Raw genomic sequence first — 25783 nt, 5'->3', positions numbered from 1 at the left:
TGCTCAAGGTAAACTTCATTTACCCCATTTCAGATAGCCAATGGGTTTCTCCCTTGGTTATAGTGCCCAAAAAGAATGGTAAATGGAGAGTTTGCATTGACTATCGAGAATTGAACAAGGCAACCTTAAAGAATCATTTTCCTCTACCTTTTATTGATCAGGTATTAGACACATTAGCAGGTAAAAAGTATTTCTCATTCTTGGATGGTTTTAGTGGTTACAATCAGATTCAGGTAGCACCTGAAGATCAAGACAAAACCACCTTTACTTGTCCTTGGGGGACTTTTGCCTATCGAGTACTCCCTTTTGGTTTGTGCAATGCACCTGCTACATTTCAAAGGGCTGTACTAGGAATTTTCTCAGATCTGATTCATGATTGTGTAGAGGTATACATGGACGATTTCACAGTCTATGGTAATACATTTGAAGAAGCTTTGGCAAATTTGGAAAAAGTACTGGTAAGATGTAAGGAAACAAATATTTCTTTAAGTCATGAAAAGTGTTTTATGATGTTTACTGAAGGGATTGTTTTAGGACATCATATTTCAGGAGATGGAATCAAAGTTGATAGATCTAAAGTAGAAGTCATCTCTAAGTTACCTGTTCCAAATTGCCAAAGAGATGTTAGAAGTTTTCTTGGGTTTACTGGTTATTACAGAAGGTTTATTGAAAACTTCACTAAGATAGCATCCCCTCTTTTCAAATTACTTACTAAAGATTGTGAATTTAAGTGGGATCCTGAATGTCAATCTGCCTTTGAAGATTTAAAGACTAGAATATCTGAAGCACCCATTTTAAGGGGTCCAAATTGGAAACTCCCTTTCCACATTTCTACTGATGCTTCAAATACAGCTTTAGGAGCTGTTTTGGGACAAAAGGATTTGATCCCTTATGCCATTTATTACACGAGTAAGAATTTGACTCCTACTGAGTTAAATTATACTGTTACTGAAAAGGAGTTTCTAGCCGTTGTTCATGCTATAAACAAGTTTAGACACTATATAACCGGCTATGAAACCTTTGTCCACACTGATCACTCTGCCATTAGATACCTCATGAACAAACCAGTCACTAATGGTAGAGTTACAAGATGGCTTTTGCTTTTACAAGAATTCAACATAACTGTGTTAGATCGACCAGGTAAACAGAACACAGTAGCTGACTTCTTGTCCAGAATCCAAAACACTAATGAGGACTCTCCAGTAGAGGATAAATTTCCAGATGAGTATTTGTTTGCAGTAACTACCAAAACTCCTTGGTATGCTGATATTGCTAATTATTTAGTTACTGGAAAATTACCTTTACATTTATTTCCTAATGAGAAAAGGAAAATCATTCAGGATAGTTCACTTTATTCTTGGATTTCTAATGAGTTGTTCAGAACAGGGCCAGATTTGATGATCAGAAGATGTGTACGAGAGGATGAGATGCCTGACATCCTTAAAGCATGTCATGACGAACCTTGTGGCGGACATTTTTCTGATAAGAGGACTGCCTATAAAATCCTTTCATCAGGATATTATTGGCCTTCTCTCTTTAAGGATGCAAAGCAATATGTTAAAAGGTGTGACAGTTGTCAGAGAACTAGGAGACCAACTCTTTCAAATGAAATGCCACTACAGCCACAGGTATGCATCGAACCTTTAGAGAAATGGGCTCTAGATTTTGTTGGACCAATTAATCCGCCATCCAAGCAAAATAGATATATACTGGTTTGTACTGATTATGTTACCAAGTGGGTAGAAGCTATAGCATTAACTTCTGCTACTGAAAATTCAGTTGTTCAATTTCTTTTCAAGGATATTTTCACTCGTTTTGGTGTCCCAAGAGAAATTGTAACAGATCAGGGAAGCCAATTTACATCAAGGATGGTGGAAAAGCTGATGGAGGAATATAAGATTAAGCATAGAACATCTACTCCATACCATCCGCAAGCGAATGGTCAAGTAGAATCTACAAATAAAGTTCTTGAAAACATCATCACAAAGACTGTTCATCTTCATAGAAGAGATTGGGCAGAAAGGCTTCCTGAAGCCTTATGGGCCTATAGAACTACATGGAGGAACACTACGGGACATTCTCCCTATGAACTTGTTTATGGGAAGGAAGTCCTGTTCCCCATTGAGTTCCAAATCAAGACCTTCAAGACAGCAGTTCAATTGGGGATGAGCTTATCAGAAGCCCAGAAGCACAGAATGGACCAGTTAAATGAACTAGATGAAATGAGACAAGATGCAATTCTAAGGACCGATCTAGTTCAGCACCAAAGAAGCAAATGGCATGATCGACATATCAAAGAAAAGAAGTTTCAAAAGGGTGATTGGACACTCTTGTTTGATTCAAAATTTAAGGACTTCAAAGGAAAATTTCAAACTCATTGGCTTGGGCCATATGAGATTGATGAAGTCTTTAATAATGGAGCAGTTAGAGTGAAGACTATTGATGAACTTCAAACTCCCTTTATTGTGAATGGCCACCGGTTAAAAGTCTACCACAAGCCACTCTCAAAAGAGGAGTTTGTTAAGTTATTCCAAGGCGATTCTGAAATGAGGCTGGTGGAGAAGAATTCTTCTCCTCCATCAGCCTAATCTCTGTTTCTTTCAATTTCAATAAAAAAAAAAAAAAAAAAAAAAAGAAAAAAAAAAAAGAAAAAATGAATAAATGTATGAGCCTGAAAACCAATCTCTGATTGGCAGTCTCATGCAGAAAACATAAGGTGAAAATCAGGGTCACCTGACACCTCATGTTTTCCAAAAAAAAAAATCTCTCTCTTTCATTTCCATTTCATTTATTTCATCTCACCATTTTCTTCCATCTTACCATCTTCACTTCACCTCACTGCTTTCCACTCACTCATTCATTCATTCCTTCATTCCATTTCACTTCATTAATAAAGTTTTTTTTAGGCAACTAAAGTATTTTATGCAGCTGGAAGACTTCATTACAGTTCCTGCAGCTCTTTAACAATTCTGCAGCCATTTAGCTTTCCTGCAGCCTTCTGTACCTGCACAAGAAACACAGTTTGTCTGAAGAAAATATTTACAGTTCAAAATCATCAAAGACAAGGAGGAAAGGTCATGTGCTAGCAATAAAGTTTACAAAAGGTTAGTAAATCATCAGAAGCCAAATCAAAAGTGATCCGAGGTATGTTCAAAACTCTAAACCTATGGTTATTTCATTATGCGGAATTTTCTGGGTTATGTCTTGTTGGCCACTAAACGTAATGATTACCCATTTTCTTTTTCCCATGCGACTACAAATCTCCGAATCCTCCACGTCTACCAGCTCATAATAACCACGATTTTTGAAATTACATATGGTTGTTTCGGTCATTAAGGTCTTGTACCCTAATGACGTAACCTACCGCATTACGTCTCTCAGTTCTCGTCCCGCAGCCATGTGTCACTCCACAGCCGAAATTGGAGAATGTAGCCGTTCCGTTCATCATTTCAAAACCCTCTATGCTCATAACACCCTATTCCTCGCCATCATCTCCCTTATTTCGTTTTCACTCACTACGATTACCTCCATAAACCATCCTCTGTTTTCCCTCTGCCGTATAGCCCGTAAACCTGTGATACAGTCGTATTACGACTGTTAGTCACCGTTTTCACTGTGTCCACGCTAATTCCACCGCTTAACTCTAAATTCAAGCCGTGAATTCCCGGTGTCTGAGGCTGTTGATTCACCGTATACCCTCTGTTCCACAAAGTCTGAACAGAGACCGAGGGGTTACTGTGTGAAGTTACGGAGTTACTGTGTAAGGTCACCATCAAATTTGTGTTAAACAGAGCTGAAGAGTCGATGGGAAAGCTTTTGAGGGCTGAACCCGAAGGTTCGAAATTCTTGGAGGCATATCCTCAGGTTGAGGAGGCACTACAAAAAGCCAATTGGTTACAATGTATCAGAAAGTTTAAGGGCTGCCATAAAGAAGTAACCAAAGCCTTTGCAAGATCATTTAAGGATAAAGACAGCCAGGCAGAGGTGGGAGATTTAACATTTACAGTCAGCGAAGGAAGCATAGCAAAGGCTACCTCTCTTCCACAAACCGGTGAACGTTGGTTCAAAAACCGGGCAGTCCAAGATCAACAATGGAAGCGGATTTTTAAAAACCCAGGTATGGACACAAGTGTTTTCACCAAAGGAATTCCAATTTCCCATGTTAAAGAAGAATGGAAAATTCTATTGTTATTAGTACAAAAGTTTTTCACCTGTGAAGGGAGATTTGGAGTGTTGTATGTCTATCATGGTAAAATTATGCTGCGGTTTCAAGGAGAACATGATATAAATCTTCCTTATTTCCTATTTCAAAGCCTTAGGAAAATGTGTTCTATGGCTCAACGAAATCCACGAAATGTAGAAGCTTACCTCTGTCACCATGGTCTTGTAAAATTATTGATAGAAGAACAGTTAAAAGAAAAACAAGACACATGGGAAAAATTCCTTGTAAGGAATCATTTTGCAGAACCTGGAGAGTCTTCTATACCTAGAAAAAGCAGAAGGAAGAGAAAAGAAAGTATCTCTGAGACTGATATCTTAGAAGGACAAACTGTGGAAGAAATAGAAGTCCATCATCCTGAACCTGAGATTGAACCCACTGAAGATAGTGCTCAAGAGGTCATCTCAGAAACCCTCGCTGAACTTGCCAAGGAAGCTGCCAAGAAGAAAAGAGAGGACAAAAAGAAACAAAAACAAGATAAGGGGAAATCCATAATCCGAGAAACTGACCAGACCCCAGAGCATTCTAGTGGTGAAGAAAGAGATAACCAGCCTTTAGCACAAAGGGTAGCTAAACTCCATGAGAAAACCGCCCTCTCTGAGAAAGTAAAAGTTCAAAAACCAAAGGAAAAGGCACAAAAAGAAACACAGAGTGCTGCCACTATAAGAAGGAGTAGTAGATTGCAGAATAAAAGGAAAGCCACGAGGACACTCTTCGTTGATCTTAGCACACCTGAGAAGGGTGCTACACAAACAGACCGTGAGGATAGTCCATCACGTGAGGCAGCTACTCCTCCAAGAGAAGACAGTCCATTTCAGCCGGAGTTTGAAACAGAAATTGAGCATGAATATAGTCCAAGGAAGTCACCAATTGTTGACCCAATTCAACAAGAGGTGTACAACTATTTTGAAACATTGGAGCAAAACACTGCTGGCCCAAGTAATGTCATGCCTCATGAGCAGCAAATAGATTTACTTAAACAAGAAATCTATGAACTTGAAGTGCTAAACCGTCATATTAAACAGAGAAATGAAGAAATGAAGCAACAAGCTGATATTGCCAAAGCAATCCAAGATAACACCTTTCTTCACATGAGCATGTGGCAGAAGAAACACAGCAGACTCAAGAAGAGATGTAGAAGGCTGAACAGAGCCTTAATTAATTTGAAATTCAGATGCATGTTCAAGAGGCCAAAGGTTAATATTTCTACACAAAGGAAGAGAAGGAGGTTGGATGTCCTAGCTGAGGCATCCCAGCAGATGGACTGAATTGTGTTTTCATTGCATGAGGACATGCAATACCCTCGGAGTGGGGGTATGTAGAACCTCTATTCTACACCTATTTGTCTACCATTTTCCTCAACTTTTCCTTATCTTTCCTTCACTTTTGCCTCATTTTCACCATAAAACCTCTCAGATCATTACATTCAGTGTCAATAAGCATGATCAAGCAAGTTTTGCTAATGGATGACTATTTGTTCAGATTTTGACTTACTTGCAGGAATCCCGCAGCTATCTGATAATCCCGCAGCTATCTGAAGATCCTGCAGCCTTTTTGTTAAACACTATGATCCACGTGTCGGTTTGCAAGACGAGCCACATGGGCACTCAGGTATCAATGTGCTCGAGGTTCCTGTCCCATTGTTCCAGCCATCCACGTCATTTTCACCCATGGTCAAATCTGGTTAAGCCACGGTCAACTCAAGGTGGTTTAAACGGTGTTTGAAAGCTGTTTGGTCACGTCATCTTCAATGGTGATTTGTCCATGTTCTACAGATGGCAGGGGACACAATCCAACATAGGATTTATTATCCATGTCGACAAGAACCACTAAACTCGTCCACGCAGCCGTGATGTGTCAAAGGACAATTAATACGCATGACTGTTATTGTTTTTCTGTTAACTAGCTATACGCGTAGGCTATCTTAGAAGCTCCTATAAATTGCTGCGTCTGCGTACGCTCAAAGAACTTTTTTTTTAGTTGTAATTTGCTGCACTTGTGTTGAATTTAGAAGCTTTTGTGAACTCTGTTTTCTAGTGCTATTCCAGCACTCTGTTTTGTAAACTTTTTGCAAATGGAGGAATCAATATAGCACTGTTTTGAAGTTTCCAGATCTTTGAGTTCTCTTGTGGCTGAATGAACAGAGGGCCCCTGCTCATCTCAGCCTTTGTAAAGTATTTCATGTGCAGCATTTCATTATTTTCTTATTTATTTCCTTAAGCATGTATAGTTTCATTTACTTGTTTTCCTTTCTTTTCAGCTGATCAGTGTTATTTCTTTGCAGGTTTCTTTTAGCCCGGGATTTATTTTTATATGTGTTGTGTTTGCTTTACAGCTAATGGTATTTGAAGTTGACAATTCAAGTGCTGCCTTTGTCTTTATAGTTAGTTTTTAATCTTATTTCTCAAAGAGCTGTTAACATACATGAATGATCTTCATCATAAACTATTATCTTTTAAGGTCAAAATATCACTAACTTGCAGCTTGTTTGGGTGCTTTTTGGACTGTTCTTTCACTACTTTCTTTCCGTGCTTTACACAGTACATGTGCTTTGAAGCATCAAGTTAGAAAGAGTAAATCATTACCACTAGTCTTTAAAGTAGAAGTTTTGATTTTAAAGTGCTTCCTAGACTATTTCCTCACTACTTTCTAATCATGCTTTCCATAGTACATATGGCTGAAGTAGAGAATTAGAAATAGCAAATTATTATCATTAGTCTTTCAAGCATATTTTTTTTTTCACTTTTCTAATTCCACTTAAGCTACTTTCTTTCCGTGCTTTACACAGTACATGTGCTTTGAAGCATCGAGTTAGAGAGAGATAATCTTTATTTTTGGGTTTTAAAAGTGATTCTCTTTTCTTTTATTAGCAGCAACTTGGACGGTGTCTAGTGCCATTCGTAGTGGTCATTTGCTTTCAAGTTTATTTCAAGTCATTTCAATTCATTTATTCTTTCCAAGCATTTCCTTTCAAGCAATTAGTTAGAGATCACTCAACACACACTTCCACTCATTTAGAATTCACTCTACACACACACCATCACTCACTTGTTTATAAATTCTCATTCCATCTAGGAACATAATTAACCACAACAACACCCCCAACGATAAGAAAAACTCTAAGAGGTTACTTAAGTACATATAGTACACCTTCACTTCATCAGCTTACGAGCCCCGGGTTGACAATAAATACTAGCAATTTAGATAACACTAAATTGACTAAACAATTTGCATCTGACCCCAAATCCAGAATGACCTAATCCATCTTGTACTCACCGATTTGCATTGTCATTCACATCTCCCGCCTGGTGCGCAGAGCATGTTTTCCCAGTTTCCAGACAATGTGTGGCTCCCCTGATCATGCGGCACCTAGTGATCAGCTCTTGCAGTCCTTTAATTGCTCTATTGTCGCGTAGCAACTTCATACATGTCTCTAAAAAGGTAGTAAGCATAGAGGGGTCCATTCTTGGCTCAGTTGGATCCCTACTACCTGGAGTAGAGACTTCTGTGAAGCTCTCTTGAGCTTCCTTAGATGTCTCCTTCCCCCGCTCGAACTCATGCTGCTTTGTAGGGGTTTTGCGAACCCCGGGGCCTACCTCGGTTAATTTCCCCTTATCTTCCCCTATAGTTGCGCTGCTCCTCAACACCATGTTTACATTGGGGTCCTCTTCGCATGGTTCAACCCTCATCATCTGGACGTTCTGCGTCGTCGTAGGTTTTGCTGCCCTTTTCTCACATATCTGCATGATCAGTCTGGGGCAATCTATCATTTCATGATCAAACCGCTCGTAGTAGGGGCATGATATTCTAGTCGGGTTAGTATAATCACGCGCGTAGTGCCCTGGTCTACCGCAGTTGTAACAGATTAGCTGCCTGCAGCCCCTTCCTGGCCCCATTCCTTCCTGTCCCCGTCTTCGTCCCTGGAACCCACCGCACACTACCGCTGCAGTTGGATCCTGACCTCGCACCTCAGTTTGCATCCTGTAGGCAGGTGATCAATCCATCAATAATTCATAACTACGGCAGTGACATTCCTTGTGGCCCACTGATCTGCAAAAATTGCAAAATAGTTGCTGGGGGGTCTGGTTAAATTTTGGCAGTAGGTGACAGTTGTCTGTGTTGTGCTTTCCTCCCACTTGACAGATTGTGCACCAGAGTGAGGGTGTCGTGCTCGGTCCTACCTACACCTCTGGTCACAACGATGTTGGTCCCCCCACTGCCATATAGTTTACAAAGGCCAGACAATGATCTTTATCGTGTCCCTGACTTCTACATTTGATGCACCATACCTCCTCCCGTGCTTCTGGCCGGGTTGCCTTCTCTTGTTTTAAACTCTGCATTTCTAAACACAGATTTTGTATTTGCGTGTGGATCTGTTGAACTCCCAACCTAGGATCCTATATTCGAGTCTCATGCAACCTCATTGTTGTCTCTAATGCTTCAGCTTGGGTTGAGATCTTTTGCTGCGACAATGCCATCCTCAGATGTGGTGTCAAAGACGCCACAAACCACGCGCAGTGTTGCGAATTCGTCAGCGTCATGTTAGCCTCTCGGATCATACTTTTTAGCCTCTGATCCAAGTCCCAAGGGGTTTCTCTTGGTAGCATCACAATTTCCTTCAAAACGATGATCGACTGTGTCTCTGATTTCGGCTGGCTAAATACTTTTTTCAATGCATCCCGAATTTCCGTTATTCTTGAATTTCTATTATTCCCGCATTCGGTTGATCGCTAGAGTATTTTATATACCATGTCAACGCGCGGTCCTACAACGTGCTAACTAGAGTAGCCTTTTTGATGTTGTCGTCTGTAACTCCATGCACTTCCCATACTGCCCTTACTCCAAACCAAAACTTTTCTGGATCTTCACTCCCTGCTCCATTGAATACTGGTAACTCGATCGCATTCATCATGTCTAACCTCTGGTCTACGTGTGGGTGTGCTAGGGCCCGCTACGAACTCATACTGCTTTTGACCCAACTACCCCTCAATTTCTTTCTTCGTAGGCTTTCAAACTTCCGATATCAGACATTCCTCAAGCAGATCCCAGTCCTGGCAACGGAACCATTTGTTAGGTTATTGGGCCCTGACCCAGGTTCGGAAGAGTTATTGACCAAACAAATCTCGTAGCTACCGGCCCTTTCGGCAACAGCCCGTGGAGCGCGGACTAAGGTGTCACCCGAGGTAGCAAGGGAGGGTGTTGGAACCAGGTTTCTGCGCCCTTGGGATGTCTAGATGTGGTTTGGAGGGGTCGTGAACCGTTTTGCGGCTTGGCACCGCTCTGTACTGCTATCGGGCTTTCGCGTAGATCTGCGCAGATGTACTTCCTTATTAATGTAATTATTACAGAACGGATCTTCTTGTTAAAGTCTTTAAGCAAACATTTAATAATAAAACCCACTGCATGCAGCCATAACTCTTAAAACATTCATAAATTTATAAAGATGATGCATAAGCCAGAATGCAAACAAATCCACAAGGTTTTAGAGTCAACACAATATTTCAGAATCAACTTCTTTATTAATATTCTTGATTCAGTACAATTCACTTCCTGCCCTGCGCACACAGCTGTAGGGTTCCGCACACACAGTAGCGGACTCTATCCGGCCTCCGCGCACACAGCCACGGAGCCTCTACCACTACACCTTCGACCCAGACATACCGACTCAGAGCACAACTACTCGCAAAAACCCATTACACATCAGATCTCTTTCCAAACTAATTGCCATCTACCCTTAGAGCCTTGCTCTATTTATACATTCCCATGGTCCACAGACCATGAGCAAGCTGACTTACTTCCTATTATTCTATATTATTTTTTGGGCGAACAACCCTTTGACTTGACCTATTACATTTCGCGCTCTGCGCCTTTCGGAGATTTACAGTATTATTACCCTAACTTATAGGCTTTAAGCTCCAAAACCGTTACGCGGGGCCTTCGTTACCCAACAATGCAACCATTGTTGCACAAGAAATTCCCTAACTTTTAGTTTCCATAAAGCAATGTTGTTCTTGCTGGTGAATTTCTCCACCTTGAACTTTGCATGCGTCATTTTAGCCATTTATTTCCTACAAATCCTTCCTCCTAGGGTTTTCTTCTTTCAACTAGGGTTTCTTAAGAAAAAATATTATTATGATTTCCCTTCTTCTAGCTATGGTTTTCAAATTTTCTTTCTGATTTTCTCTCTTCTGGCTAGGGTTTCACAAAAAAAACTTCACCCTTCTTTATTTTAAAATTTTAGAATATTTTTTTCAATCTTATTCAATCTTCTTCAATACAATTTGTTTCTGTCCCTTAAAAAGAAATAATTCAAACCCTACTTCATATTCATTCAACAAATTTTGTTGTTAAAAAAAATAACAATTACCCGACCTCCACTATGAGAAATAGTGCTGCAATTTTGTACTCAATTTTTTTTTTTTCGACTGGTTGTCCACAACATTTTGCAGAAACCCTCTTCTTGTAGCAGCAGTGGCCTCCTCTTCCTCGTTCAATAGATGAGCGACTGGTTTGGCTGATCAATGTGATTGGTTTCGCTGCTCAACGTTAATGGCTCAACGCTCACCAACCTCTCTCTCTAGCGGCAGGCTTCAAATAATTATTTCTTCATCCTTTTCATAATCGATGGGAAGGGGACGCGGTTCTATGTTCCTTAATCCTTCCTGGGAGGCACGAAAAATGACAACTGCTCCTTTGTTTTGCACAACGGGCTGGGCGGCTGCCTTTGTGGCTTGCTTAACAGACTCTGTCTATCACAAAGATGGCTCTCGACAATAAGGTGGACCTTTCCACACGACGGAGAAATGCAATGTTTGGCTACCTCTGCGGCTTGCTTACCAGAGAAGCGGTACTCTACTGTATCCTACCCAACATCTTTCATCTCAGGCAGCGTCCCCGCTCCTTTTCCCTTCACAATAGCGGCAGGGGAATCACCCTTTCTCTTTGCAATCACAGTGATTCTTCAACCAGTAATCACATCGGTTCTTCAAACAATAATCACAGTAGTTCTTCAACCCTACTCAACAACTTTTGACTTAGGCTCTGGTACCACTCTTTGGCATTTTAGGCATACACATAGAAGAAATAATACAAATAATACACAGAAGAAAAATAACTAAATGGGAAATTGAAACGAATACAAAAAAATAACACAAATGATTTACATGGTAAAACCTTGAGAGTGTGACAAGGAAACATCCACGGGGCAAGGGATTGGATATCTATTAATCAAAGATGGTTTTTTTGTCATATAAGCCTCTCGGGTCATCCCAATTAATATGGGCTTTTCCTCTGTTACATAACTCCTTCTAGTTATGAATCCCATTATAATAATAATTGACATTAATTTACAAATTTATCCATAATTACATTTTGTTGTCATATTTCAATAGTGGGGAATGATGACCCAGGGTTTAAGGAATGTGTTTATTATACTGGTGCTCACATGAATAAGAGGCCAGTGGTAAAACCAATTTGTTGATTGGTTAAATTGGTATGGTGATGAGTAAAGGTGGCATATATGAATTCTTTATGGTTTCATTGTTTAGATGCAGACATGGAGAATGACACTTGTGGATGTTGAATGCGGATTGGTGTTCATTGTAGTGATGGATTCTAGAATACCATAAATGGTGATTCGATGAACGACCTGAAGATGGGACCATGGTGCATACGTTGATTGTGCAAGTCTATTTCAATATATAAATGAGGATGAGAAGAAAATTTGGCTAAAGAGGGGAGAATGAAGCTTAGAAGATGAGAGGATGGCAACATATAGTTTAGGACAATAAAGCAAAACAAAACAAAAAATATTATAATGAAGTGATTTTTTTTTTTTAATTTCATGTAAATGGGCATACTGTTGTAAGACCTGGTAAGGCATGCGTACCCTGGGTAATTGATGGTAAAGTCTAGGTTAGACTTAGGTGATAGGGGAATGTTGGGTTAACTGATACACTAGGTATAAATTTTGAGGGGGGGTAAGGGCCACAGTGAGACTCACTTGACAAGTTTGGTTGGATTTAGTCAAGGAAACCCCAAGTCAAGGATTAAGAGGGGGATTGTTAGGTAAACTTGATTTGGTATAGAGTCAAAGTTTACCAGGATAAACAACATTGGTTTTTGGGCACATGGTATAGTATACCAATGGTATTTCTGCCCATGGTATTGTAGGTAATGGAGTCTATAAAAGACTAGGAAGACTTCATTGTAATGTAGGCCAAGGAGGTGAGTAGTGAAGGCTCACTTGGTCGAGTTGGCCAGGGTTTTGGCCAAGGCTAATGAAATTTCATTGGGTTATCCCCAGAATTGGGGTTTTTTGAGATAAACATTTTTGTTTATGGTTTATGATTGTTGTTGGTTATTTTATCTTTATTCCTCTTAGTAATTATTGATTATGTCTACAATAAAAATTTTAGCACACAACTCCTAAAGAGCATATGAAGTACTAGAAAAATACAACTCCTAAAATATACATAAAATATAACAAACCTAATAAGCAATAAAAACTCAAAACTACAACAAACTAACTCAAAATTAAAGAAATTATTAATACTTTATCATATTTTTAATTAAAATTAACCCTATATATTTTTATCATCATTCACATATTTTTTATTTAGTGAATATTTTATTTTTATTTTCTAAAATGAACATGCTCTCTCATATGAAATTGTAAAACGTAGCTTTCAAAAACAACCAAAATTATGATATTTATGGTCTCTATCATACTTTATCATTATTCATAGCTGTACAACAGTTAAATTGTTTTTAATGTTTAAAAGGAATTTTTGAAAAATGACTCATAATAATTTATCCAAATCCCAAGATGTGGACAATGTGTCACATTTAATAGCTATAGTCACCCCTGGTGTACGTGGGGATGCCAATAACTCTTAATAAAAAATTCATTTATATATCTATATATATATAATAGATGCGAAAAGTATCACAATCCTCATTTCATGAACCAATGAAACACATAAAATTTTGGTTACTATTATGTTATCACTTAAATGATTTTTATGATACATCTTATCCAGTATTAAAGTAGCCGGTGATAGGCCTAAACTACTCTAGGGATTCATTGAAGACATTACTATTAATATTTGATTGACATAAAGGTGGGGGTGTTTAACAAAGATTTTGCAAGAAGATGCTATACCTTTCACCACCATCCTCGTCATTGGATCACAACGCCATTCATATTTTAGTGGGATATAAATTGACGTAAAGATTTTCTAATATGTTGAGAATCTCTTAGTAAGGTTAAGAGACAACCCTAATTCCGTTCACCTTCATTACATACAATTTAAGAATGAACGTCGGAAAGTTACGTCCATCGTTCCCGTTACTGAACACAGAGGTCGTTTGTGGCCTCGAGGTATATTTGGAAAGATTTTCTAATATGTTGAGAATCCCTTTTGTTTATTATCCCTTTTGTTAAGAGACAACCCTAATTCCGTTCACCTTCATTACATACAATTTAAGAATGAACGTCGGAAAGTTACTGAACACAGAGGTCGCTTGTGGCCTCGAGGTTTGGTGCTCCAAGGCGGGACCGACCGTCTCGTATGAGAATCAATTAATTTACTTTAAACATATGCTGGAAAATTACAAGGGCGACGGCTCTCTAGGACAAAAAGCATAGAGGAAGAGTCTCAGATATTAACTTCACTCGGCGGAATTTGGATTCTCGTGACCTATAACACATGTATATTATTTCGATTCCAATGACATATATATATATATATATATATATACACGCTATGAGAAGCACATATAAAATATTTATATAACAAAACACATGATTGCATATACTCAATTGAGATAGAATTGTTTAATAACATGTAAACTAGGTGTGCTTGGAGTTATAGGGATCGAAATTTATAATGCTAGATGACCATAAAAAGATTAAGTGGTCTAGATACACAATAGAGATTAATCACATAACTAAAACCAAAAATATTTGACAAATGTAGTTTATGAAATGTTACTTGGAGATGGATTAATTGAAGGGGTTTAAGATGTAATAGAGGACACTCTAAGAAACTAAGATGGGCTAGAGGAGAGAGGAGGACTAAATTAGAGAGTACTAAAGTAGAGGTGCTTTATAGAATGGCTTTGTTCCTTGAAGTGATAAGCTTGAGCACAATAGCTTCGAGAGCATCAACTCTTTTTTTAAATGAAGACAGGTAAATAGCCAAACCTTGTCACCAAGACCTCCCATTTTACCTATCTTGTCTCGGGCCCCAAGCTTCTAGTTAATTCCCTTAAGTACAAATTAAAGTTCCTACAATGCATCACCATGTTACCTAAGTTGTGGGCACATTTGCCTTAAATTCATTCTAATCCATAGCCTTCAATGATCAAGCCTGCTAAGGCAAAGCTGAGAGCAAAAGAAGAGTCTATGTCGAGAAGAAAATGGGAGCTAGAGTAACCAAAGTGGCTTGCAACTTCCTAAATAATTGAGGTGATAAAGAGCGAGTAACCTACCTTAAGCCTAGATTCAACATCGACATCAAAACGACACCATGATAAATCCCACTTGGATTGCTTATGATATAACTAGAGTGTTTATTTCCCATGGTGCAATAGAGTATTGCCATCAGTGGGAAGTGAGTGGATACATGATATGACTCAAGGACTTTAAGCAAAGTTAAATCATCCTCTCGCCTCTTCATGCTTGTGATGAGGTTGACACTTGGAGTTTGGTTAATACCATGGGAGAGTATCAATGACATGTTATTCATTAAAAATGGCCAAGATGACTAAAGCGTTAGCCACTTTGTTATTGGTTCGTTGGATATGAATTCAATTTATGTGGCAATGAAAAGTGGTGATTAAATCTCAAGTTATTGAGAGGATGGCTTCCAATATGAGGTCCTTTGCAAGTGTCTTTTGTTGCATGCGACAAATATTTGACGATCAAATATTTTCCAAAGACAATGAGATGTCGAAGTTGAATAGAGATGGATGTGACCATGCCATGAGAAAGAGCACATGCTTCAACAAGACTTTTGGTTATGATCCCTAAATTCCACAATAAACTTTTCTTCAAAAATTCATTCGGGAAAAAGACAACCCTCCTCGCAGCTACCTCCCTTGCTAATTAGATCAAATTTTACAAAATATAAAATATTATTTAGTATTATTAAAATTATATATATATATAATGTGAAAAATGTCTTTATATCCTATATGAGGAGTGTACATATTTTGGTCCTTGAGGAATTATTCATTCTCAACAGCAAGGCTTGAAGTCATTAAATCAATGATTATCATGTCACTTGAGGGAATTGAACATGGGTAAGGAGGATCCCAAACATTCCTCCCAACCTCCCAAATAAATCCAATTAACATTTACAACATTTTATTTACTTATTCAAATATATTAATACACATTAAGAGTATGTTAATTTTAGTTTTCAAAATTACACCATGTGTGTTTTTATCTTCTTTTTCAAAATCCAAAATAATAGAATTAAAACATAAAAGAATGTGCTTTCATAATTAATATAAAAAATAAAAACATAAATGCCCACGGGGCATAGAATAGACAGTGATAGGGTGATTTGTTAAGGCACTTCGTGGTGAAAAGGTCACTGGTTCGAAACCCCATGGAAAAATATCCATCCATGCAAGGGCTAGTGTGCCCAAGCCAAGTGCGATCCCTAGGTGATTTTGATGGTTTAGTTTCCCTTGCGTCACGACTACACAAGCCAAAGGTGAGATGTACCCGTCATATCAAGGCTCACATTATCTAACAAACAAACAACAAAAGTAAAAGTAAAAAAATAAAAACATAATCATTATTAAAAATTTAATATAAATTCTATATATATTACCATATATAATTAATTAATTTAATAGAATGAATAAATATGCTTGTAAATATTTTCTAAAATAATTTTTGTAATTTATGTATAATGTGATTAGGGAAGAGAAATGGATTGGGGGGTCAAGGTTGTCGTTTCCCCATGCAATGAACAATATTGACATGCCTAATGCCCTCATTGACTGTATGATATGTGGTGCAATGCATACAATACATTATATGATGGCCTTTAAACTTGAACATCCTTTATTGTGCACAATCATATCCTCAGGTGTATGGCCATTCGCTCTTGGAAGATATTTGGTGTGCTTTAGATTAGTTTCATGATGGATCTCTCCTTCCCTTAGAAACAATCCTCCCCTACTTTCAATTCGTTTAACACTGTTTCTTTCCTACCGGATTTCATTATAAGTGATTTTGGTTCTACACTTCCATCTATGAGTTGCAAGCATGGCTCCACTGAAGAATTTTCATTAGTTACATTCACTCTCTATTATTCCCTCACTATCTATTGTCTTTTCCTTGACCCCTTCCTCCTCGACTCTTGACTCTCACAACTCTTCACTTATTTTATCTCTTTCTACTGGTATTTTTAATGACTTGGCACAAAGCACAACGCAAGAATGGAAGTGGAGGTAGGGGTTCTTTAGGGGGCTCGATAGCTCATTTTCAATCCAGTTACTTCATGTGGTTATACCATAACTAAAGCTCTCATGATATCCAACAAGAGCTTGCGACATGAAAGATGAAGTGGTTTGGCCGCATGAATGCCATCCATATTCATAGTTCTTCATTCAAGTGGTAGACAAGGTGCCTAACATAGGGCATACCCATGATTATCAAGACCAATATTTACACACCTTTGATCTAGATTGGCACATCAAATCCCTCTTTGACAAAGTTATTTTGGAGAGAAATAACACTAAGGATGAGATTTTATTGATGTTGGATGAAATTTAGTTGCAAAAAAAGGATATGGATATCATATTGGCTTGTATTGAAGTGGGTATGGCACCATGTTTAGGTCAAGGTATCCATAACTCGAAAGAAAGGATTCCTATCAAGGTAGATGCCTTAATTTCCTCCTAATTCTTAGTATGTTTGAAAATATTTTGTCATTTTTGTTTTCTATTCTCTACAAGCCCCTCGTGGTAGCCAAACTTTGTTTAAATGGTCTTTTTAATGTCCTCTAGCATACAATGAAAGCATGAGTGAATTTTGGTTTAATTTCAAACCATAAAACTTTTTGACAAAAAAATCTTTTATTCTGATAATAATTTGGTTTCCCTAACAACGAATTAGAGGCCAACAAAGACCTTAGAACTATGTAATTTTGCCTATAATAAAAAAAAAAAACAAAACAAAAAAACAAAAAAAAAACAAACTTATATTACAAAAATAAAGCCAATTTTATTCATATAAAAAGAAATATATTGTGTAAAGTCTTCAAAATCTGCCAACAACAAAACAGAGGATAAATAAAAGAAAGCCCACATGCATTTGTCACTAACCTACTCAGGATAAATAAAAGAAAACCCACGTGCATTTGTCACTGACCTAATCAAACTGCAGGAACGCTGTCATAATAATATCAAATATTTATCACTAACCTACTCAAACAACGTGAAAAATGTCACAACAATATAATAGATTTATTACTAACGTACTCAAACAACATGAAAGACGTCACAATAATATCAAAGCTTTGGAGAGCATACAATATAATTTAATGAAAGCATATAGTGTCCTTACAATAGCCATATCATTATGCCATGTAAAATTTAAGGTGAACAATAGCCTACTCATAGCAACGATAGAAACGATAGATTCATCCTTTACTAGAAATAAAAAATCGAAAGAAAAATAATATGCGTATGGCCAGCCTTTGTTTCTAGCACTATCCAAGTACTAACAACGAGATATAAGCCAACTTTTGAGAGGGAATCTACTTCCTTTTTATTTTCTTTGAACACATGAAATAAAAACAGATTCACCATCTTAATTTTTCGACCATTCGATTATCACCATAAAATCACCAAGAAGTTGAATTAACGTTTTTTTCAACAACAAGCATTAATAATAATTTTAAGTAAATAACTTCGTGATATTATAAGTCCCCCCTCTTACCCTTTCCTTGAATTTTAAATAAGATCGTCGTATTATAAATCCCTTAGTGACAAGGACTTTTTGCGAGACTCAAAACCTCACCTTTGAGCATCTTAGTGCCGCACACCAAACGATGAAACCTCACCTTTGAGCATCTTAGTGCCGCACACCAAACGATGAAGCCCAATAACAAAGGTAAGTAAATAGAATTGAAAATGGTAAGGGAAAATCACAATAGAAATTCAAGAAAACAATTACTAGCATGCAAAGTTTCATTTCTAAGAAAAATAAATCAATGAAGTGCAACCTTGATCATGAACTAGCCTACACACCATCAATAGTTGCAAACAACAAATCAAACTAAGAATCACAATTTTTTTGCAACCAATAAGCACAAGGAAATAACTGTAATCAATGCCCACTAAACTAATGCTCTCATATACATTAAGAGAATTGTGTTGGTATAAATAAGCTTATCATAGAATGAATGAAATCGCCATAATTTCAATAATAACACCCAAGCTACCTTCACATAGCCTTTTTCAACACCATGCCAATTTTCAAACAAAATTCTATATCTCCCTTTCGCCCAATCCCATAACTAAATTTACAATGGAGGAAATCAAGTTTCATCACATTACACCCTAGGCAACTGACCATGAAACCCAAAAAACCAGACAATAATGAGTTGAACACGAAAGATGTGCAAAGAGATAGAAATTGTTAAGACATAGAATTTACAAGAGAAAAGTTGTAGGCATGCACTTATAGGCTACTTTAATAGTGAATGAAATTGAACCAACTCAAAATATTCACAAGTTAGTTTTATAACCTCTATCATTGTAGTGAAGATCCAAAACATAACACTAAACAAAACAAGTAGATCCAAACTAAATAGAAGAAACAAAGAATAGAGGAATTGTAGAGGGAGAGAGCCAATATTCATGATACATTAAGCAACATATCTATAATCACCACCAATTTCCCAAGATATGAAGAAGTGATGAAAGATTAATGAACATAGTTGCCACTTTCTGCCATGAGCATGTTAGGAACAAAAACATGGTAAAATCAACTAAAGGGGTGTTGCTACATCAAAGTTTTCTAGCTGTGAACTATATAGAAACCAAGGAATGACAAAAAATCATGACAAATTCTCAATGGAGGAAAGCATGGGTAGTGAGGTTTCACCATAGGAAAAATTATTACCAAACCAAAAAATTCAAATAAAAATTGTTCAATGGACAAGCTGAAAAGAAATTAGGAATGGAAATAGCATGCACTTTCAAAGATAACATTTGTAGTTATCCACTCATAGGCCACCTTAACAATGGAAATAAGACACCCACACACAATAGAAAAAATGATCTGAAACCAAGGTAACCCCACAAGTGGAAACTCTACTCATATGGTCACTAACCTCTCATTTCTCCCTTATATGGCTGGATTGAGCCTTCCTGATTTCAGCTAGCTCATCAATGATCCTCTTCTCCATTACCCTATTTGGCCTGTTATGCCTACCAAGCTTCCTTATGACATCCCCAAGTTTGAAGGTAATTCTGGAGAAGATCCCACAAATCATGTTTGCTCTTTTCATATGTGGTGTTCATCTAATTCCATCACTAAAGACTCCATTCACCTTTGTCTTTTCCAGCACACCCTTACTAGAGTTTCTTCCAAGAGGTATGTGGACCAACAGCATGCCTCCTATTCCACCTTCGCGACTCTAGCTAAAGCTTATATGTCATACTTGCAGTTACCCCTATGATATGACATCGGTACCAAAATCTTAACCACTTTCGTTCAAACTTCTGCCACCCACCTATTTGACCATGTTCAAGAATGGCATAGAAGGAGGAGCATGTGTAGGGCTCTTGAATTTGAAGACCGTGTCTATATGGATTAGTTCCTGAGATTACTTTTGGCCCCCACTGGTAAAGATGTCACCTCCCACTTCCCCTAGTATGAGGAATAAGCGCTCCAAATAGCTTTGAAATATAACATGATCTATGCATAATCAGGATATGTTTATACTATCCTTCCCGATCTTCCTTGGCCTAGTGATGCTAATGCACCGAGGGCATCTCATGCCGCTGACAGTATCATTGGATCTATCTCAAACCCTCCACCTCCATCATATCTTTAACCTCATATGAATTATGGTTAACCCTGGGGGGGGCTAGTTCCACTTATACATATCCCCCTCCTGCTCCTCCCCATGGAAACACTTACCAAGGTTCAAGCATGCCATACGCATATCCCCATCCACATTTGTCGATGCCAGGGTAGTTGTCGCTTCACTTGGTTATCCCAATGTTTCCACTAATTCTCTCTATCCTTATGCACAACATAGTGATCCAGACCCTCTGTCACTAGTGCCTCAACCTCCCATGCCTCCTCCACCTCTACCACAACAACAACCACCTCCTCAAGATCAAGTGTACGCTCAGTAGAGTGCAACCAATCCCCCAACCCCAAGCTAAAGAATAAGGGGAAGGGTAACTAGAACAAACCATCTCAAGGTAACCAAGGAAGCTAGGGTCCTCCACCTTATTCCCATAAGGGTGACCAACTTATTCTCGCAACCCATTAGCAAGGCAGAAAACCCAAGAAAAATAAGGCTCTTCATACAAATAAAGCTTGGGTCTATTGTGAAGTATTTGGACATTATAATCACGAGTGTCCAATGTTACCTCATATGCGCCAATCATGGGAAGCTCAAGCACCTGCTTCTAGAGGACCTCAACCCATTACTCCACCTCCTCCCCCCTACTTCATCACAACCAACTGTGCTTACTCATTGTTTTCCCCATTAGGAATATGTAGCTTCTCAACCCATACAAGGTAATGCATCTCCTCCAACTTCATAATCTCGCTAGAACAATTACTAGATCCTCATGATGAATTCTGACAAATTCAACACTGAACAAGTCAACCTTCAGACTCGGTCACGCGAATAAGACAAGCCCCCTTTCAATTCAACGATTGATCCTGAACCCAAAGTTTCCACTAAGCCTCTTTCATCACAAAATTACACCTTGCAGATCCCTCTACCTAAAGTCGAGGTGCCCTGCAAGATTTCCAAAGGTCCATTATGTCGAAATATTGCTTCTTCTAAAGCCGCTCATACCTATAGCATAATAGGTGACTTGGCACAGTCTCGTGCTACCATTTCAATGTTGTAAATCCTCCAAATGTGCCCATCCCGATGGAAAGTTATACTATCTACTTTAGGAATTATGGATCCCTCTGACGATTGTCTTCTTATATTTCACGTTGAAAAAACGGAACATACCCCCATTCCTTCCTTAATTTCCTTTCAAATACCACTCTCCATAAATAACATCACAGTCCAATAGTGTATCACAGATTAAGGCGCCTCCACTTGTGTGATGGACATTAGTGTTTGGAAGCAACCTGGTTCTCGTAACTTCTCCCCGTCCACTATCACTCTTCGTGCTTGGGACGGTCATCCCTTGAAGCCCCTCAATTTGTATGCAACTGTCCCATTAATGTTGTTGGAAAGATTGTCTTATTTGATATTGAAGTCATTGACACCCCATTATATTATAACATTTCGGTGGGTCATAGTTATATCTATTCCATGCCCACCATCACATCCTACGTCTTTCGTAAGATGTGCTTTCCTCACAATGGAAGGATCATCACTATTGATCAATTGACTTACTATGACCCTCAGTCTCAAATATCTCCTTAGAACACTATCTTATCAATGAATGGAAATAAAACTACCACTTCCCTTACCGATATGTCTCTTGGAGTCTATAAAGATTCCACAATGCTTGGGGCTTATTATGGCCCGCTCCCTATCCCTTATGAGCATAGCTCGTCCAGTGTTTGCATGCTTCAGGCATCACAGGCCGCCCACAAGCAGTTTGATACGCCTTCAAAGTAGCCAACATCTCCGCAATCTCCTGCTCCTAACTCAACCCAACCTTCAGGTACAATTACTCCACGCCAATTTCCTTCTACTAGTATCTCTCTCGACACTTTTCAGCTAGGAACTCTTCCCCCAGGTCCTAACCATCTAGGAACAGCTCCCCTAGGTCATTACCCTTATGGTGAGATACGTTTCTTAGTCCCACCACTTGGAATTTTTTCTACCCATGTTATGGGTTCCTTGAGTCTACCTAACATTACCTTAGGGATCCCAATATGGTACATTGATCCTCCCGCAAATACTCCTCCTAATAAACTCAAACCTTACACAATTTTGACCCTAGTTCAACCTGTTGTTCCCACCCCTTCCTTTGCTTTAGTTCCAAAAAACCTCAACAGAAAACCACTCATGTTGTGAAAGCATCTAGTGAGGGGAACAAAGCCAAGAAGAAGGGACCAAGAGACAAGGCACCCCAAACAACTCCAGTAACTCTTAAACCACCAAACCCTGCTCCTCCATGTGCTTTGTGTGATGTTGTTCGGCATGCCACCAATAATTGTCCTGAGCTCCCTCATATCAAGAATGTGGTTTTCGATACCTTTCCTAAGACTGACATTCCTGAGGTCCATATCGCCTTACTTGAGTCAGCTAAGAAGAACATATCCTTGCGCATGAATCACCCTTGTGCTTTAAGTGATAATTATGGCCATTATTATCATCATTGTCCTTGTCTCAAAGATTTTCATGATACGCTTCAAGTGCTTCGCAATTTAGATGTCACTTGTAGTGGCTCCACTTCCCCTCTACCTGTGGGTTCTAGTCCCATTGTTATGATGGAACAAGAGGTTTCCCAACCCACCATTATTACTCCCCCTCCTGATGTCGAGATGACAGATAGTTCTGCCCTATTCTCTACCTGTCATCATCCATGGGATCGATCTATTGGGAATCTCTTTTTGTTTCCTATTATGATTCGGTCGAACTTTCTTCAGTGAACACTTCGGTCTCAACATTTGTAGATGTTACATCTACTAGTCATCCATCTCCCCTTTTTAATGATGGGTATGTGAAACTTGTCTCTCATGAAGATACCTTAGGTAGCTCCTCTTACTCGCCTATGACCAAGCTCATGATGTCTTGGGGCATGGGAAGTTTGCACCATTATGGCTCGGTCCTTACATCATTCGTAAATGTTTGGGAAAGGGGGCATACCTTTTAGTGAGTGCAGAACGAGAAATCCTTCCTAACCCTCGCAATGCACTCTACCTAAAGAAATTTTACCCATAGCATTTCCCATCGAAATGCATGTCCTTTTTTCTTTCTGCATTTAGTTTGCTTGCATTCCCCAACATCTCATTCGTTGTCTTCTTGAATCTTTCATATGTATCGATCTTTCACACCACATATAGGTTATGTTGATACTGCAAGTCACTTATCCAGGAATCTAGTCTCGGTAGCTTGGGCCATTTTCACCCCTTTACATTTATTAACTCACTCCAATGGCCTCTGCACTGGATCTGCCACCAATAACCAGGCCGCATATGATGCAGTGATAGGTTTGTTAGTCGATGCCCTTGATCATGGCATCCTCCACCTTCATGTTTGTATTGATTCCTTGCTACTTTTCATGCAATTGAACAATGTTTATCATGTGCGTAATCCTGTTTTATTTAGAAAATATCTACGCGTTAAGCGTTTGGCATGTGAATTTGCATTCATTACATTCAGTCATGTTCCTAGAGCACAAAATAACTATGTAGATACCATTCCAAATAACATTCTAAATTGACATTTATCAAGTGCATATATAAGAATACATTCATAACATAACCAGATGCTAAACCACAATCGTCACAAAAGATGCATAACCATATTATGTATCATAATATCCAATATATAATGTTTGGAGTCCACTATTCTGAATACATATGACATGCTCGTAGCATGCTCCATATAAAAAATAGGGGCCCACATGCCCCTATGCGTAATCACTGTCATCTGGAGGATCTCGGGCGAATAATGTTTTATTATATTTTTTGGAGAGGGAAAATATATTCAAAATCATCAAATATCTTTATTTAGAAAATGGTTGAAGTAATTAATAAATAAAATGATTTATTAATCACTTTGCGAGGATTAAGAAAAATGTGAATTTGAAATAATTATTAAATAATGGTTTAACATTATTCCGAAAATAAGAATAAGGAATAATAAATAAAATAGTCATTTATTTAATTATTCCAAGGTGATTTAGTAAATGTGTTAAGAAATAATTATCAAATAATGATTTAATAAAAAAATTTAGAGAAAATTAAATAGATAATGATTTATTCAATTATTCTCATGGTTTTTTATTTTATTTTAATCAGATATAATTTAATAAAAATTGTTTACTAAATTATTTTTTACGGTAAAAGTGATTATACTATTGTAAAATTAATCCTACATGGTATATTTTGATCCACCTAGTTAGAACTTGCTAGGTGATAATTTGTTGGGTAATAACAAACAATGCCCACTAGACCTTCGCTCTAGAAGTGGCAGATGTTTAAAATTCATTACCTCTTTCATGCCTCCCACTCAGATGTAAATACATTCACCGAGCGGCCATGCCACCTTGCTAATTTTAAAATAAATTACAAAGTAAATTTCCTTGAAATTGAAATTTAATTAGTTCACCAAACCAAATCCAAATTTATATGAAATATTCACTTAATAAATTTCCTTCCATTTTTTTTAATTATTTAGAAAACCCCTCATGTGATCCAAACACTTACCTTTATAGGTAATCTACGCTTTTATCTTATAGATAAAGTATTATATGTAATTTGAAGAGCTAAGAACACAAGTTAGAACCAACATAGATCCATTTTAATTCATGATCAATATGCAAACCTCTTTTTGAGTGCAAAAGAGAAAATGTTTGCACTATGAGAGAACTAATTCCTCTTTACTCTTGGTATATCTAGAATTAATATGGACCTATTGTAGTTTTGAACAACACACTAATAAAATGTTTGAATTATAAGAAATTTTAAATTTTCACTTGTTTTTGTATAATATATAGAATTATTTTGGCTATTAATATTTTTTAAATGTTACATGTCTCTATCGTTTTTTTTTTTCTAAGCAATGTTATTCTATTAATGAAAAAGGTAAAAGTACAACAAGGCTTCGGCCTCTACGGTGTTGAACATAGTTATATCAGTTATGAAACCAAAAACCCAAAAACATGACTGCCCACCGAGGGGAAGCCAATCCAAGTGTACCCAAAATCAAAGCCCACGTAGGGGTCCCAATTCATAAACAAAAACAAGTAAAGCCCACACAGGGGTCCTGAGTAAGATCCAATCAGAATGAAACACGTGGATTGAAAAAAACATTAGGAAAGAGCCCTATGAAAAAATCAAAAAGTCGGAACCTGGCTTGCACAACTGTCAAGCGAAGCCCACTAGGCGTCTGGTGGAGGCTCCTCCACAACACGACAACCGTAGTCATCCCAGTCCACCGGCTCTTCCTCAATTCGACAGCCATAGTCATCCCACTCTGCCACCGCTGTAGATGTGCCACCCTAGCTGCCACCGACCTCTTGCATGCCACCCGAGCAGCCATCAACTACATGCTTGCCGCCAGCCATTTCCTCGCCATGCAAGGTGCTGCCATGGCCATCTTTGTGCTTGAGCATAGCTGTCTTTCTGTCCGTGTTTTCTCCAACTCCTGT

This window comes from Pinus tabuliformis, chromosome 1_2, assembly GCF_031772625.1.
Source record: "Pinus tabuliformis cultivar Carrire ecotype Pingquan chromosome 1_2, CPIR1, whole genome shotgun sequence".
Taxonomy (NCBI): Eukaryota; Viridiplantae; Streptophyta; class Pinopsida; order Pinales; family Pinaceae; genus Pinus; species Pinus tabuliformis.
This window is presented reverse-complemented; position numbering follows the sequence as displayed.